This window comes from Rhagoletis zephyria, unplaced genomic scaffold, assembly GCF_001687245.7.
Source record: "Rhagoletis zephyria isolate East Lansing unplaced genomic scaffold, Rhagoletis_zephyria_1.1 Rzeph_scaffold_00008, whole genome shotgun sequence".
Taxonomy (NCBI): Eukaryota; Metazoa; Arthropoda; class Insecta; order Diptera; family Tephritidae; genus Rhagoletis; species Rhagoletis zephyria.
The window spans coordinates 872,098-889,019 of record NW_016157092.1 but is presented as its reverse complement, the minus strand read 5'-3'; the positions used below and the strand labels follow the sequence as shown (position 1 = coordinate 889,019).

Sequence of the window (16,922 nt, the reverse complement as noted above, 5' to 3'; positions counted from 1 at the left end):
CAACTACTAGTCCTTACAACATATACCTGTAAAATGCTTCAAAAAATTGTTTACTAGAAGTGTGTAAAACCCCTGATTTACTACTTTTAATGAGAATCCTTCTTGTAGTCAGAATATTTCGAGCGAGGTATCAAATTAACTTTTAACTTAACTTAAGTTAACTTAGGCAAAGATTTTGATAGTTGTTCCTGTTAAATTGAAGCCTTCTGAATTAAATGGCGTCCGCAGATTGGCTCTACTTTTCGAGATAGCAGTACTTGAAACTTTGCTTAAATATTAACAATTTTATAAATAACTTCTTCAGTTTTGATGTATTTTACTGAAATTTTGCACATGCCCGTTCCTTAATAATACCTATATTATTCCATAAAATCATCAAAATCGATTCACTATAACATGTAGGTCGCATACAACTGGTTGTTGAGAGAAGGTTTGCACTATGAATCCTCCATTTAAGCAGGTAAGAAATTTAGTACTATTTTAATTCATCATAAACACTGTTAACTTTGTCTTTATAATGAAGTTGGAGGCCAAACCACATACATATGTGAATAATCAATTGCATGTAAGCTATACGTTAAAGTAAGCATATTTCGATGATTTTCAGAATTAATTAAAAGAAATATTAAGGAAATAGTCATGTGCAAAATTTTAGTAAAAAAAACTTCAAAACTGAGGGAGTTATTTACAAAATAGTTAAAATTTAATCGAATTTTCAAGTAACGTTATCTCGAAAACCGGAGCCAATCTGGTAAAATGCGGGATGCCATTGAATTTAGAACGTCTCAATTAAGTGAGTTCAGCCTTCAAAGTTTTTCTCAAATTTACAACTTGCACAGCGTAATTTGAAACCAACTTATTCTAACGTTTTCTATCTCAGCGACCTACATAAATGTTTATTACTCGTTTAACTTTTGAAGCACTTGATGATTTGTCCATATACATACTGCTTGTTATAGAAGCGTTCACAGGTTGATTTTCTTAAAATACTCACTACGTTTTTCAAGCTAATTTTTGTTTACTAATTTTAATAAACGTGTTATGTAAATTAAAGATTTTAAACGTTGTACAGTTATAGGTCATGAAGTTATAATAATATAAATTGCAAGTTTCAAGAGGTTGAAAATTCGCGTTAATCATTTTAAAAGTTGGTTGAATCTTCCTAGATTTTGTAAAAATTTTGAAATTTTATGGGAAATTTAAAAATAGATTTAGCGTTAAAAACATTGTGATTATTTAAAGAAAATTAATATGTGAACGCTTGTGTGAGTTACTCTGTAAGTGCACTAAAAAAATTCATTTTATTTTATGTCAGGCAAAAAAAAATTACCGTTGGTAGGCAAAAACTTTTGCATGTGGAGACGGACCGTTATACCCTATGAATTCAATACATATGTACATACGTATTTCAACATAAGTGAGTGGGGTTGACCACGCCCGTTTTAAAAAAAAATGACTAAAATGTAAATTTTTTGCTTTAAGTTCACTCTATGCATAAATTTTTAGTAATTTGATTGCAGTAGTTCCTAGCCTGGACAAAGAGTAGCAAGTGTTCAGTTTCAAAGAAAACTAGTTTTGACCGTTGCTTCATACAAACGCTAACTGGAGCAAAAAAAAATGGCTAGAGCAAATTTAAGGAAGCTTAAAAAGAAAAAAATGAATGAATGAAACAAACCTTATCTTAAATATTACCTTTGAAATTAATCAGAAAAATTTAACTTAAACGTGTTGCTTGAAAGCCCGCTTTCCAATCGATCACCAACTTCGAAAACTTCAGTTAGACGAGATTAAACCATGTCTATCAAGTTATTAAATACTACCGGTGCTTGAGACTACAAATCTAAGAATGGCTTTGAATCCTTAGAAATATACGTTTGTCGTGTTGAAAAGTGTAAAATTTAGTGACTAAAGCTCTTTCAGACTGACTTTTATAAATTAATTTTTTTACTTTTAGTAAATTTGTATACACATTTTTCTGTCCGTAAACGTCGTCTCTTTAGTAGAATATCGATGGCTGAGTGGAAGATCGACCTATCTCGGCAGCCAGTTCGAAAACATTCTATCTCAAAAAACTTTTCAAGAACGCCCTATTTCAGAATTCGTTTCAAAAACGCTCTATCTCAGCTGCCGATTCAAAAACGCCCTATATCAGCATATTTTCAATACATTTTGAAGTGAGATAGGGCGTTTTTGAACCGAATTTTGAGATAGGGTGTTTTTCAATAAAATTCTGAAATAGGGCGTCCTTGAAAAGTTTTTTGAGATAGAGCGTTTTCGAACTGGCAGCCGAGATAGGTCGATCTTCCACTCAGCCATCGATATCCTAGATTTTAGTCTTCAAAAGCACCCTTCTTTATAAATAAAAGTATTCACATTTTTTTATTTTAGCATCTTTACGATTGTTGCGGAAATATGTAAGAATACAGTCAGATGATTTCCTCTGAATGTTACAGAAACCCCAAATATTTACAAATATTTACTCTATTTCTAGGAGTTATCGCTCCATATAAAAAGAACTTAACACGTCGATCAACGTAACAATTTTCAAACTTGATCTAAAATATTGTGGAAAGACAAGAGAGAGGAAATGAATTAAGGCTTAGTATGTGAATTACTTTCTTTTGTTTTAGGGGAATCAAGCAATGAAACAATTATTTTAATCTCATTTCTTGTAATCTAAGTCAAGTATTAAGCCAAATGGCGCACTCTTACAAAATATATGGCGTAGTATGCAGTTTTTTCACGTATACCCTTGCACCCGATTACATCAGTTCATATGTTAGCATAATTAAATTGCTAATCCTAGAAAACGAACATGTCGACATGAAATTAATGCCTGCGAGATATCCTTTCGACCCAACTGTCAACGGCTTCAAAAAGCCAACAAATACATTTAGCAACTACAATTCTTTCCAAGAAACAGTCGGACAACAATAAATGAACAAACCATTTCAAAGCTACAGAAGAAACAAATGCCAAGCGATTAACCCACAAAAAGGATTACTATTATTAGCAACGGATTAACTGGAGGCAACGAAACGCAAAATGAACTGGCAAACGTCAATAATTAAAGTAAAAGTAGTTGCAACAATAACAATTATAGCGGTACTAAAGTCAGGCATAAATACGGGAAGGATGTACAAACAAACAAACGTACATACCAAAGTATGTAGATACACCACCAAAAACAACAACCACATTTCTCAACTTCGCCAAGTTCTTGGCGAATAAGAATCACAGCAGAAGTTAGCTTACTTCTGTGGTCTCGCATTCACTACGAAACCTTTTTATACCTTTCATGAACATGAAATAGTACTAACCGGCTACGGTTCGCCATTTCTCTGCTTGCTTAACGAAAGATTTTGTATGTTAAAGCATTAAGAAAGTTAGCTGGCAGCAATGGACGTTGGCGAGTTTGAATGCACCTCATTGATTTCATTCGTTTTACTGCTCGCTAATTATTGGCGAATCGATGGCGGCAATTATAACTGTGGTCCGATGTACCGAAAGACGAGACAGACACATTAAAAAGTATACCAAAATGATCCGAACGACGAGCTGAGTGGATTTAGCCATGACGTCTTTCTCTCTGTTTGAAAGTACGCTAACCATCTAGTCCTTTAGTTTTCGAGAAATCCGAATGAAATATGATATGTGGGTGTCTTTTTATATGTATTAACCATTTCTCGAAACCGAAAAATGACCACTGTAGCTCTCATACAACTGATTTTTCAGATATGAGATTTTTCGGCACCTATGAAATTTTGCACTATTTTCACTTATCATAAACAGAGGGCCTTTAGTGAAAATGAGTAGGATCGGGCACTATAACTTGTAGCTCCCATTGAACTGATTATACCGAAGTAAGGCTAAAGTTATGTAGGCAGCTAAAACCACGAAATTTCGTGAGCGGTTTTCATATCAATTATACCAGTCTTGCAGAGAAAATCATTATTATAGAGATATACGACTTTTTGTGATATATGTAATTCCTCCACTTAAGTAGCGAAGGTCAAAAAGTTGTGTACCCTGTTTTTTTATCATATTTGTTTAAAAAGTTCGCAAAACCAAGTTAGTATAATGTAGAGATTCTAAGCAACTATCTATATATTAATACGCTAACATGAATTTTGTCTCCGTTCGTTTGGCGATTCTACCGAACCGATTTCCAAACCAAGAACACCATTGGAAAGGCATTTTTCCGTAGATGAGCAGAGTTTTTATGGTTTCACAATTGGTTGAAAATTACGCCCAAAACCGTCGATTAAACATTTTCGAATTGTGTATAGATGTTGCTGCAACATGTTCAATTTGACATGTTTCGCCTGTAGTTTCACTACACATTTGAAATTAAGCTTTGAAATAAAGATAAATATGAAGATGAAGAAATAAATGATAACGATGAAGTCAGAAAAAAGAAGGCAAAAGTGAAGATAAAGACGAAAATGGAGACAATGACAGATACATAAGAATTAGGGTAACTGAAGGGGTAAGAACATTTCTGAATTTATGAAGTGAAACTTCTTTAGCGGCAGTTGGTTGGTTGGTTGTAAATTGATTTATTGATTAAATAACCACTATTGTAATCGATATAATAATCAATATAATAATCGATATTGTTATCGATACAATAATGGATATCGATTAAATAATTAATTTTGTTATCGATTTAGTCATTTATATTGTTAACGATATGTATAATAATCGATACTGATGATTGTTATATTTATCGATGAATTAATCGATTTTACAACCGTTGTATTTTTCTATATGTTTATGGATATTGTTATCGGTATTTTTATCCACACAGTTATCAACAGGGTTATCGATACACTAATCGGAACATGGAATGTGATCACATTATATGACATCACATCACATTTTATCACATGATATGAAGAGACATCACATGATATTACATCACATAATATGATATCACATCACACGATATTACGTGAAATGATATTATATGATATGACATCACATTATATGGCATAATATCACATGACTCGACATCACATGATATGACATCGTATGACACGACATGGCATTACAAGACGTGGCATCACATGATATGACATCATATGGTATGACATCATATGACTTGACATCAGAGGATATGACAACACATGACATGACATCGTATCACATCACATAAAATCACGTCACATCTTATCACGTCATCGCACCTTATCTCATATACGTGAGTAGAAAAAGAAAACGATAAAAGCAAAGATGTGAAAGATAAAAACAAAGATGAAGACCAAGGTAAAGTTACCGATTTCAAAACCAAAAACACCGTTGGAAAGGTAATTTTCTGTAGTTGAGGAGAGTTTTTATAGTTTCGAAATTGGTTGAAAATCGTCGTTTAAAAATTTCCATATTTGTGTATGGTTGTTTTTGCAACCTGTTCAATTTAAGCTGTTTCGCATTTTGTTTTACTTCGTTTATGAAATTAAACTTTGAAATAAAGATAAATATGAAGATGAAGAAACAAGTGATAACGATAAAGACACAAAAAAGGCAAAAGTGAAGATAAAGACGAAAATTGAGATAAAGGCGAAAATGGAGACAATGAGAAATACATAAGAAGTAGGTTAAAATTGTTGAAATTTTCCGATAGGAATCGAAATAAAATCAGCCATAAAGGTTACTGAAATTTATCGAATCGTCGAAGTTTATAATTACCGAAATTTATCTATGCGTATTAAGTTATCGCAACGTATCGAATTATTCAAACTGATCGATGTTTATTGAGTTGTCGAAATTTATAGACACAGAAACTTAGTTGTCCAAATTTACAGATAGTTATCGAGCTATATAAAACGTGTGGGATTAACGAAATTTGTCAAGTTAAAGAAATGTATCAAGTTATCGATATTTATTGAATTATCATTATTTATAGACTTAACGAAATTTATCGAGGTATCGTAATGCATGGAGTTCTTTCAACTTACAGAGTTATCGATAATTATTGATATACTGAAATTGGTTGGTTCAACGAAGCGAAGGTTATGGAATTTTCAAAATATATCGATTTATCGAAATTTCAAGGTTATATAAGCTTATCGATTTATCACTGCTTATCGAATTTAATCGTCTTAACAGAGTGTAACGAGTTATCAAAATGTTTAGATAGTTTTAGAAAAATGTGGAGATGTCAAAACTAAAAATTTATAAAGTTATCCAAAGTTTTTACATTTTTCAGTTATCTAAATTTATCGAGCCATAGAATTTCACAGTTATCGAAATTGGTCGAGTTAACGAATTTTGTTGAGTTATCGAATTTTAGTGTTCTTGAAATTCATCGAACTATCGAAATGTATCAAATCATTGNTTCTCAGATAAAAAAAAATTTAGTTACGTTTTAGCAGGAGATTTTCCGGTTTGTTAATTTGTACCGTATAAGTTTTGCTACATACGTGTTAAGTTAGAAAACCTCTCCAAGGCTTCTAAAACTAGAAAAACTGTCGAATTTCGACAGTAACTGGCACTCTAGTGTAATTAAAAATGCAATAATGGATTAAAATTTACGTTATTTATGTTCATGAAAGGTATGTATGAAGCCTTCGGGATAGCCGAAGGCAGCACGGCCTTACTTGTTGCATTTATTTGTGCACTCACATATGTACTACACAAAAATATATACATATGTATATAGACATACATACATATGTAAACTTTTCGTTCACACTGCCAATGTTGTTGCTTCGGTTGTACTGTTTGATTTGCGCTAATAATATTATCTCTGCCGGAGCATACGTAAGCAGCGTGTTTATTTAATTTTCTACTTTATTTCAATCTAACAAGGCGAGAAAAAGATTTCTACAAAGCTCTCACGCATGCACGCACGTTCAGACCAATACAATACATGTGCATGTACATATGTGTATGTGAACGAGATAAATACCCTGTGGGTAAAATCTCTAGTTCTGAACAGGTGCACTACTAGCACATTTATACCCAGTACACCAATGTCCTAGGAAGTGTCAATCGCCCTCCGCTGCATCCCACATATCTATGTAAAGTTCTAACCCAGTTCTAAATTCGTCACCTTAGATATAGACAGTGATGCCAACTTTTGATTTTCAAAAAGCACCAAAAACTTGGAAAAAAGCGTTTTACCACACTTAAAGCACCAAATTGTTTTGAATAAATTGATGCTTTTTTCATAACAGTTTGTATGTATTTAACAAAAAAGATTAACAATATTTACAAGAATGCATACATAAATCAATAAACAAAACTTTTNTAAAGCACCAAATTGTTTTGAATAAATTGATGCTTTTTTCATAACAGTTTGTATGTATTTAACAAAAAAGATTAACAATATTTACAAGAATGCATACATAAATCAATAAACAAAACTTTTTCGCCCATAACGATTGAAAAGCCACATGCTATGCTATAATGACTCATGCTTACGACGTAATACCGAAGTACTGCACATTAAAACTGATATATCTCAAGAAATAAAAATCGAATCCGAACAAACGAAAATCATGCCCTAAGTAGAAATGAGCAAAAAAAAAATGTTTGTTTTCATTATATAACCTCAAATATCGCCAAAAACCGTGATTTTGGCACTTTGTGGTTAGGATATCTCAAAATTCTAGTGCTAGAGCAATTGTGCGGCCAGATTTGGATTCAGCACCAAGAAACGATGTGTTTTACACAGGTGGTACAAAAATAAAAATTTTTACAAATAATTAGAACAGAAAAAACTAAATACTTAACTTACTCGCATATCTACTAGCATTTTCAACGCGAATAGAATTGAAGAAAGTGAATTTGCAAGTTCAGCTTTTTATCAATCATGGTTGTATTTAAGTGCATTTAAATTTGTAGATTTTTGTAAATTCAGTGCTGTCACAGCTTTAAATATTTAAAAATTATTTCAGGTTTTAACTATATCGGAGCAATTTTAGTTCAGAAAAAAAGCACTAAAAAAGGCACTAAGCACTAAATATTTTTCTTTGGCGTTTTAATTTTCAAAAAGCACTAAATCTAGTACTTAAAGCACCAAGTTGGCAGCTATGGATATAGATTTCTAATGGAAAAAGTGAAATAAAATAGATATTTTTTTAAAACACCAAATTCTGCTGATTTTGGACTGGAGGGGATCTAGTTACTCTCGGACTGGTTCGTTTTTGGCGATGAAGATCTAGTACGGAACTAGACATTTGATTGACTAGTCCGCGGTTTATCTGCAGGGTATCTGAGCGCGTGCATGTGTGTGTGCAAACAAATGGCAACGTGTATCCTGTCCATTTACAGGATTATAAGGCATTTTACTAATTTATGTGAGCACCACCACCAAACGTGTGTATCCTTGCGGGAAGACGGGAGCGCACCACACGTCGTCATGCTCGCGTACCTTCAAGCTTGCCTGTGAAGTTCCTTATTTGGCAAGAAAGCTTTCTTAATATATAACTTGAAAGCATAACCGGATCAACTATCTAGTTGAAAGCAGCGTAGAAAGCACAAATTCAATATGTGAAAAATAAAAGGCAAACCCAAAAACAAATAAACATTTGAAAACAAAAACAAAAGCACGATACAAGTTAAAGGATTTCCGCTGATGTATTAGCACGCTACTTCATAGTGAAATTAGTCCAAAACGCAAAATTTATACATATTTAAACGCAGAAGTTTTTCACAAATTTTCATTTTCTATGGACTGTGACCAATGGAATAAAAAATTACTTTCCATTGTCGGACAAAATCAAATTAAATTTTTGTTTATCTGAAAAAAATTACCTTTTCCTAGTCATATGCAGTTCATAATTGATGGAAAGGCTTTTTTTCTTCATTAAAAGGGTTTTTCGCAGGTCTGCGAGCATGTGAACTCAATTGGTTAAGCTGTAGCTATGTGGTGCGTGTGGCTATTTGTATCGGCTGCGTATCTTCTAGGTTTCTTCTGAATTTCCGCTAAGTTTGGAATCTGTCCTCTAAACACACACGTTCCAAAATCCGATCTTCGCGCTCAGTGCATTTTCTGGCTCCTCGCACCTTTTTTCTTTTTGAAGATCCCTTGAGTTCAAATATTAAAAAAAAAAACGGCATACTCAACTTTGATTATAACAAATTTTCTGAGCACTTTGCATGCTAGACAAATTTTCGTCACTCAAAGTTAAGATTGTCCCCTTATCTTCTGCGCTTAAACACCAGGTTTACTACACTGGTGCGTTTTTTTGTGGGGCTTACCATTTCTTAGGCCATCGGAAAGTAATGTAACGAAATGTGAACAATTAATTTTTCAATAATTAACCATATTTTACTTGCAATTTTGAATAATTTTAAATATTTTCTAGTCTTAGCAATTTTATTTTACGAACTGCAAAAATTATAAATTAGCAACCATAGCATTGAAGGCACAGAAAAAATCTACTTGACGCAAATTTCTGCACCACAGGCTACAACTAAATACAGACAAATTCTGCGTTACTGAGTTTTCATTTACATGGCGCTCTGGTAAGATAAGTCGTGTCAGCTGGCAAGGTTTTACGTTCCAGCGGGTTTACGTTCGTGACTAATTTTACTATGAAGCACACTGTTCCATACACGCACACCCGCCCACACGTTCTGATGGCAACTAGTTTCTTCAGATGTTAGGCGAAACTGTCAGATGGGCAGGGTATGCATCGGTTTTGCCTTGCCGCAAGCGGCACTCGCCCCTTTCCACACCAGCGTTAATCTTTTATTGTTTCTTCATGTTTTTGTTTGACTTTTTTCTTTCGTTTGTTTTGTTTTTCTACACATTTTTCTTTCACTTTTGGCGCATTATTTGGCACTCAACGAAAACCAACAAGACGCTCGTGTTGCTGCCTTTCTTGTCGATTTTCTTTGGCTACTGATTACTATTGAAGCTAAGAATGATGCAGCATCCAGTGAGAGACCAGAGAAGCTGCAGAGGTGTGCTCGCGACACCGCAGGACTAAGATTTCTGGCTTTCGGCATGTGCTTCTCTGTTGTCGCGTTAAATCTGTTGAGTCTCGCGTGAACTTATGTGGCGTGCAAGCACCACTCGCATTTTTTCGTCATGCTGCGTACATATGATTATAATTACCCTGCAGGAAATGAAGCTAACTTGAAAGCAGAGTTGTGAAAAAAGCATTAATTTTTTAATGCATTAATGGTATTTAAAGCAATAATGTTAATGTAAAAAATTAATGCATTAATTTATGAAATTTAGTACAAATGAATATTTCAATGCATTAATTCTGCAAAATGTAATGCTAGTGAAATTTTTTTTTTCATTAAATTATCCAAGCTAATGCTAATGAAAAAATTTTAATGTACTAAAATGTTTAATTTTTTTGCTCGTTTGCATTATTAAAAACCATTAAATTTTTTTCTAGTAAAATATAAATAACCTCTTTTGGAAGTACTTGGAATTAATACTACTAGTTTTTTCAGCTTCATTATATTATGCTTATTTGTAGAAAAATTCTTCTAAACATTGTTAGATGTTTTATGAAAATGAAAGCTACTGTGCATGCAACGCAGAGTGCTTTTATAGATTTTTATGTTGATTGTTGATGCATACCGATTACATATATTAAATATGAGCCAAAAACGGACAGATAGCCAGTTTAGCAGCGCATGTACACGACTGAGGACCTACTCTGATTTGAATCAATAAATAAACCGTTTTTTAGTTCCATTTGACAATGTGATTTTACCTATTTAACGACAAATGTCATTGAACTTGACATAGTGAAAACCAGCCTTAACGTCCGTCACTATCATTTTTGGCCTTGAAATTCTACCCTCAACGTCAGCAAAGAATTTTTACTTCAAAATATAATTAGTTAATGGGTTTTTAATGCTTGTTATAATGTTAATGCAATAAATTATTGCAATAGCATTCATTTAAACATTTTAATGTTAATACAAAAAAAAGTCATTAGCATTATTTCTTCGGAATTAATGCATTGAAATTTTCATTTACATTAAATATCAAAAATTAATACATTAATCTTTTTCATACCAGTCAGGCCTGAATATCTCTGCATTAAATGTCAACTAACTTTTAATTAACTACTTTTGAATAAAAACATATGCACATGTGCATATGCATGTACCTATCAAATGATAAAAATAACCAAATCTGGTGTTAAGATTTTTTGCGAGACTTCGATAAATAACTCACTTTTAATTACATATGACAAAACTAACTATAAGTGAGTTGTAAAGTCATGCAGGAGTTCGTTCTCTTTCAATAAGTTTATATTTAAATATCCTCATACAAAATTACTTTGACTACACCTTTTTTGCAATTCATAGATGCTTTTCCGAATTTAGATCATATAAAGTGTTAATCGAAATTTTATTTTATCATTTTGATTGGACCACGTACAGCACAATACGTAAACAAATATGTAGTCTTCAGTAAAAAAAAATTAATATACATGTAAAATGTTCAAAAAAAGTAATTTTTTGGTCAGTTGCCACCCTTTTCAGAGGAAGCCAGTTCTCACCTTTTTCTGGCCATCGCCCTTAAAAAGTAGTTAGTTCCGGATGAAGAAAATATCGAATTAAAAAGTTACATCCTGCAGATTTTTGGGAACCAAAAAGTAAGCTACAAACTAGCGGCATTTACTGCAGGGTATGTATATATTTGTGCATGTAAGTGTAAATATATACATATGTACGTGCTTGGGCTTCTGTGGCATGGTTTATGCGCTGCAGGTGTGTTAGCCAAACTAAACTTATGCATGCACATAAGGGTGAAGTAATTTGTTCGGGGCGAAATTTTCGAAGAAAGTGTAAAAAAATTACGTTTGAACCTACTAATTGTTAAAGCACTATATTGTAACTTTTTTGGTCGAAATTTAATTTTCATTGTACCAAATAATGACATAAAAACACAATTTTTTATTTCCTAGGTTTTGTGAAGTCTTTCTTAAATATGAAGAAACCATAAAATTATGTAAATGAAAAATTAATTTCATTCAGAAAAAATTATAATACACAGATTTTTCTTTTAAAAATTGGGAGGGTCAAACTTAGTTTTTGGTATACAGTTTGTTCGCCATTTTTGCTTAGAATCGAACGTAGAATTCGAATATGCCATACATTTTTTCGAAATAAAATTACTCCGCTCTAATGCACATACATACATGCATGAATAAATCCATGTGTACATATGTACATATGTATGTATATATACATATACACTAGGGAGATTGATTGGGTTTTTCCAAACTGGTTTCAGCCGGTTTGCCCAACATTTTTGGGAGGTTTTTTGAATCGTGATTTTTCGTATATGGAATAAACCTGAGTATTGTTATTAAATAAACCGGGGGTTTCATTTAGAAAATTTATATAAGGCCCGTTTTCTCAAGTAGGTTTAAAAATTCATCTGCCCTTTAAACACATTATTTTCTGAAGAAATGTGTTTAAAGGACAGCTAAAACCTACATGAGAAAACCGCACTAAATTTATTATACATGCGTTTATTTAAAATTTACCAAATGACTTTTTTCTTAATTTCGATTTTCTTTTTGTCTTAATGCCATATTCACTTAGTATTGTTAAATGAACACTTTTTAAACAAGTTTATTAAAACACTGTAGCCAAAAGGTTGCTATAAAAAAGTTTATTTATATTCTACCACATGTGATTCCAGTGAAGATTTGATTCATGAAATTACTTCCTTAAAAAAGTATAAGAAACCCGGAGATACTTCAGTAGGTAATTGATTGAAATATAAATTTTAGAAAATTCTTATAAAAAGATAAAGTTGAGGTTTTTAATAACTAAGGAAAAAAATAAGTTGATCCGAGAACTTTTTAGGATATATATTAGATCTAATGTTTGAGTTACTATTTGAGTAACTTTGAACGTATTCCATTTGAATGTCTTTTAAATAACAGCCGTGAGTAATTTTAATAATTTAATTCAGTTCTTGGCTTCCATAGCTGACTAACTGTAAGCATTATACAAAATTAAAAGCAAATATCCGGGCTAACCGCTTTTTCTAAATTTAAAAATTAATAACGGACTTTTTAAAATTGGCTTTTAACTCGAAGGTTGGTTTTGGAATAAATCGAAACCAGGTTTTGGAAAAAAGCCAATCAATCGAACACCCTAATATAAACATACACATCCGATGAAGCTTCTTCAACTTTTCATACTTAAAATCGATTGGTGTGATGTGTGCAAATGGATTTCAATAACCTTTGCTACGTGCATTGAACATTCAATAACGAATACAAAGGGTGCTAAGAAAACACCATCTAACAAGCAGTATTAGCTGCAAAATAATAGATGGAGTAAAATTATCAATAAAATAGGAACAAAAAGAATATAGGAAAACATAAACAAACAAAAGACGCAAAGTAAACAGCACCGCAAGGATTAACACAGCAACACAACACACATTTATAGTAAATATTAGGAGTATAAAAAAAACTATATGGAAGCACAGCATGCCTAAGTGAGAAAAGTCTGAATTAGGCGAAGAGCATATTTACTGTATATTTAATTCTTAATGGTTTTTTGCTTAGCTTTTCCATGTAAAAAGTGGTACAAACGATCCAAAGATTACTACTTGAACAGTAAAAATGCGGCTCGATGTACATTTGCTTTTGGATTGGGCGCTTCTATTTATCTAAAAAATCATTCAGGCATATTCTGCAAATCGTACGATTTACAAAATCTGTTCGGAGGATTTATAACAAAGAGCGAAAAATTGGCACTAATTCGATGGATATAACGTAAATGATGGGTTTCTAGCAGTTTCCCGTTGCAAAATTTTATCCTTGATTACAAATTTACAAAAAATATTTTGCAAATTAGACCGATTTGAAATCGTACGATTGCAGAACATGTCCGATTATTCTTCTTCTACTTGATTGGGGTATTCACAACGGTGTCATATGTGTCGTATTGTTCTTTGTCGTAAACTTTAAACGGATAAAAATATACTAACGACATCGTTGTAAATACCCCATATACAGTGTAATTTAAGTTTGCATTTATATTGACAGGAATATTGCTTTAAGTTTTGAAAGGAGTATCTGCTCAACTGCTTATTCCTCTTTCGAATACTCTTAACGCCTGAAACATTGTTATTAAATACACACTGCGTTCAACCTTAATCGGATATTTTTAACTAGGTCATTTGCTTCCAGTCTTATACAGTTTAAAAATGAATGCTGAATAGCTACGCTTTGAATTTGAATTTCCTGTAGTAGAACACATTTCGAGAACGACCCCCAAACCATCAAAATTAATAATAATAATTGGCGCTTACAAAAATATGTATGTTAATGTTTGTCCCAGCTTCTTCGATTTGTGGCGTGACCTTTGATGTTGTCACACAAAGGGGAGGCACCTACGCCCACGCCGAACGGCGACTGAAAATCGGGGGTCGACCGCTATTATAAAAAAAAGCTTTTTTGTTTTTTATTTTTTGATGTTGAGTTGAACCAGGCTTGAACCAAGGTCCTGCGGAATGGTAGCGCGCTCTGCTAACCTTAGTGCTTGACCGAGCTTCTCCTCCGATTTGTGGCATGCGCCTTGATGTTGTCACACAAAAGCCACGGACCTACAGTTTTACGCCTACTCCTAACGGCGATTGTATTTTTAAGAGCAGCTGTTTTTCATATACTCGGAGGTTTGCTATCGGCTGCCGAGGGGCGACCTCGGCCTTTAAAATTACTCTAACATAAAAATATATATCAAAAATGAGTTCCGCGGCCCTAAATTACATATGGTTGTCTCAAGCAGACTCTTGGCGCGCTAGAATGGATTCTGGCCCTGTGGCCGAGATATCCCCAAAAATTATTAAAAAGAAGGATAGATATGAGTAGTCCACTTGAAAACAGCGTTATGTGATTTTATAATAGAAAGCCATAAATTTGAAAAAACGACTACGACAACAAGTAATATTTAAATTGAATCTTTTTTATTTTTTATTACCTGAAAATTTTGAAAAAATAAGAGCCTTATAAAATTATAACATAACATGACGCAAGATAACATTAACAGTCTATACGACCTAAAACATTTTTCTAAGTTCATCAGAATATAGATAAATAAGTATGATAGCGACTTTTGGAAGAAGAGTTAACATTTGGTGCTATTTTTTCAGAATATAAAAAGATTTTGCACTGTGTTGTTAGTGGACATGAAACTACTTTAAATACAGGTACGTAATCCACCAAAAACTAAAAATCGAAAAAATTTTACATAGCGCACTTTGCAAGTGGACTACTCATATCTACTATATATTTGTGGAAGTACGTATGTATGTATGTGTATGTGCCAGGTTGCAGTCTAAACGGACGGACAGAATCGAACAAAACTTTGACAGAGTATCGCCATGACACCTGGGCCTATAATAGGGTGAAAAAATTGGGATCCGATAAGGGGGCGTGGCACCTCCCATAGGCATGAAATTTTTAATCAGCCATAACTTCCAGACCATAAGTCACATGAACTTGAAACTTGGTATGCAGACATGTCAATGGTAGATGCTTATAGGCAGGTATATATAAACGAGTTTGTAAAAGGGGGCGTGGTACATCCCATAGGCCTGAAATTTTTTATCTGCTATAACTTCGGAACCATAAGCCACATGAACTTGAAATTTAGTATGCCAACATATCTATGGTAGGTGGTCATAGTAAGGTATATATAAATGGCTTTGTAAATGGGGCGTGGCACATCCCATATTCGTGGAAATTTTATCAGCTATAACTTCAAAACCATAAGTCACATGAAATTGAAATTTGGTGTGCAGGCATATCTATGGTAGGTGCTTATAGTAAGGTATATATAAATGGCTTTGTAAATGGGGCGTGGCCCATCCCATAGGCGTCGAAATTTCATCAGCTATAACTTCAAAACCATAAGTCACATAAAATTGAAATTTGGTGTGCAGGCATATCTATGGTAGGTGCTTATAGTATTATAGCTATATGTATATACATGAGTTTATAAAAAGGGCGTGGCACATCCCATATTCATGGAAATTTTATCAGCTATAAATTCAAAACCATAAGTCACATGAAATTGAAATTTGATACGCAGACGTATCTATGGCAGGTGCTTATGGTAAGGTATATATAAATGAGTTGGCAAAAGGGGGCGTGGCTCATCCCATAGGCGTGGAAATTTTTATCAGCTATAACTTCAAAACTATAAGGCAAATGAAATTGAAATTTTGTATGCAGACATATATACGGTATCGGGATCTTTTGCTATCCACACCCTCTGAGGCACAGTTTGTACGTTTCCCAATGTATATATATATCAGGTTTGCCGTTATCAATACAGTAGACGTTAACTTCCTTTTGGTTTTTTAAAAACTTATGTATGTGCCTATTTCAGAATTATCACCATTGGACATGAAGATGTACATAACGGCCCAACGGAAAAACGACAATTGTGCGAACACAATACACGAAGCAGTATCAAACCCGAAAACCAACTATTTTAAGGAACCTACAACTGAGCACACGGAACTACATAGTAATGCGAGTAAAGGTATGACGATATATACATATATACATGAGTTTGTAAAAAGGGGCGTGGCACACCCCACAGGCGTGAACCTTTTTATCAGCTATAACTTCGGAAATATAAGTCCCAAGAACTTGAAATTTGGTTTGGCTTATAGTAAGGTATACATAAATGAATTTATAACAAGTAAGAAAGTCTAAGTTCGGGCGGAGCCGAACATTAAATACCCGGCGCAAGTATTAAATATATGTTTTCCACCTTTCCGAAAGCTACCGCTACATGATAAGCCGGGGTGTATACATTTTAAGTAAATTAGCGTCCTTAAATTTCGAAATATTGAAATTTCAAGCATATCTGAAATTTACCGTTATATGAAAAGCGGCCTCAATTTTAGTCCGATTTCAACAATTTTCAACGGTTTGCTTTTATGTGGCAAGCACAATAAC

At 33.3% G+C, this 16,922-nt stretch overlaps 1 protein-coding gene and 1 long non-coding RNA gene across 2 annotated transcripts in view; both read right to left on the bottom strand.

Moving 5' to 3' along the window:
• The window catches only part of heph (polypyrimidine tract-binding protein 1 heph), a 422,821-nt gene that overhangs the window by 109,848 nt on the left and 296,051 nt on the right, over positions 1-16,922 (bottom strand). The gene's annotated exons all lie outside the window — the stretch shown is intronic.
• On the bottom strand, positions 8,081-16,528 carry LOC108358047 (uncharacterized). Its single transcript, XR_001846702.1, has 3 exons — positions 16,517-16,528; positions 16,223-16,225; positions 8,081-8,164 (listed from the first exon to the last, which is right to left on the bottom strand). It is a non-coding gene; the product is annotated as an uncharacterized LOC108358047 (long non-coding RNA).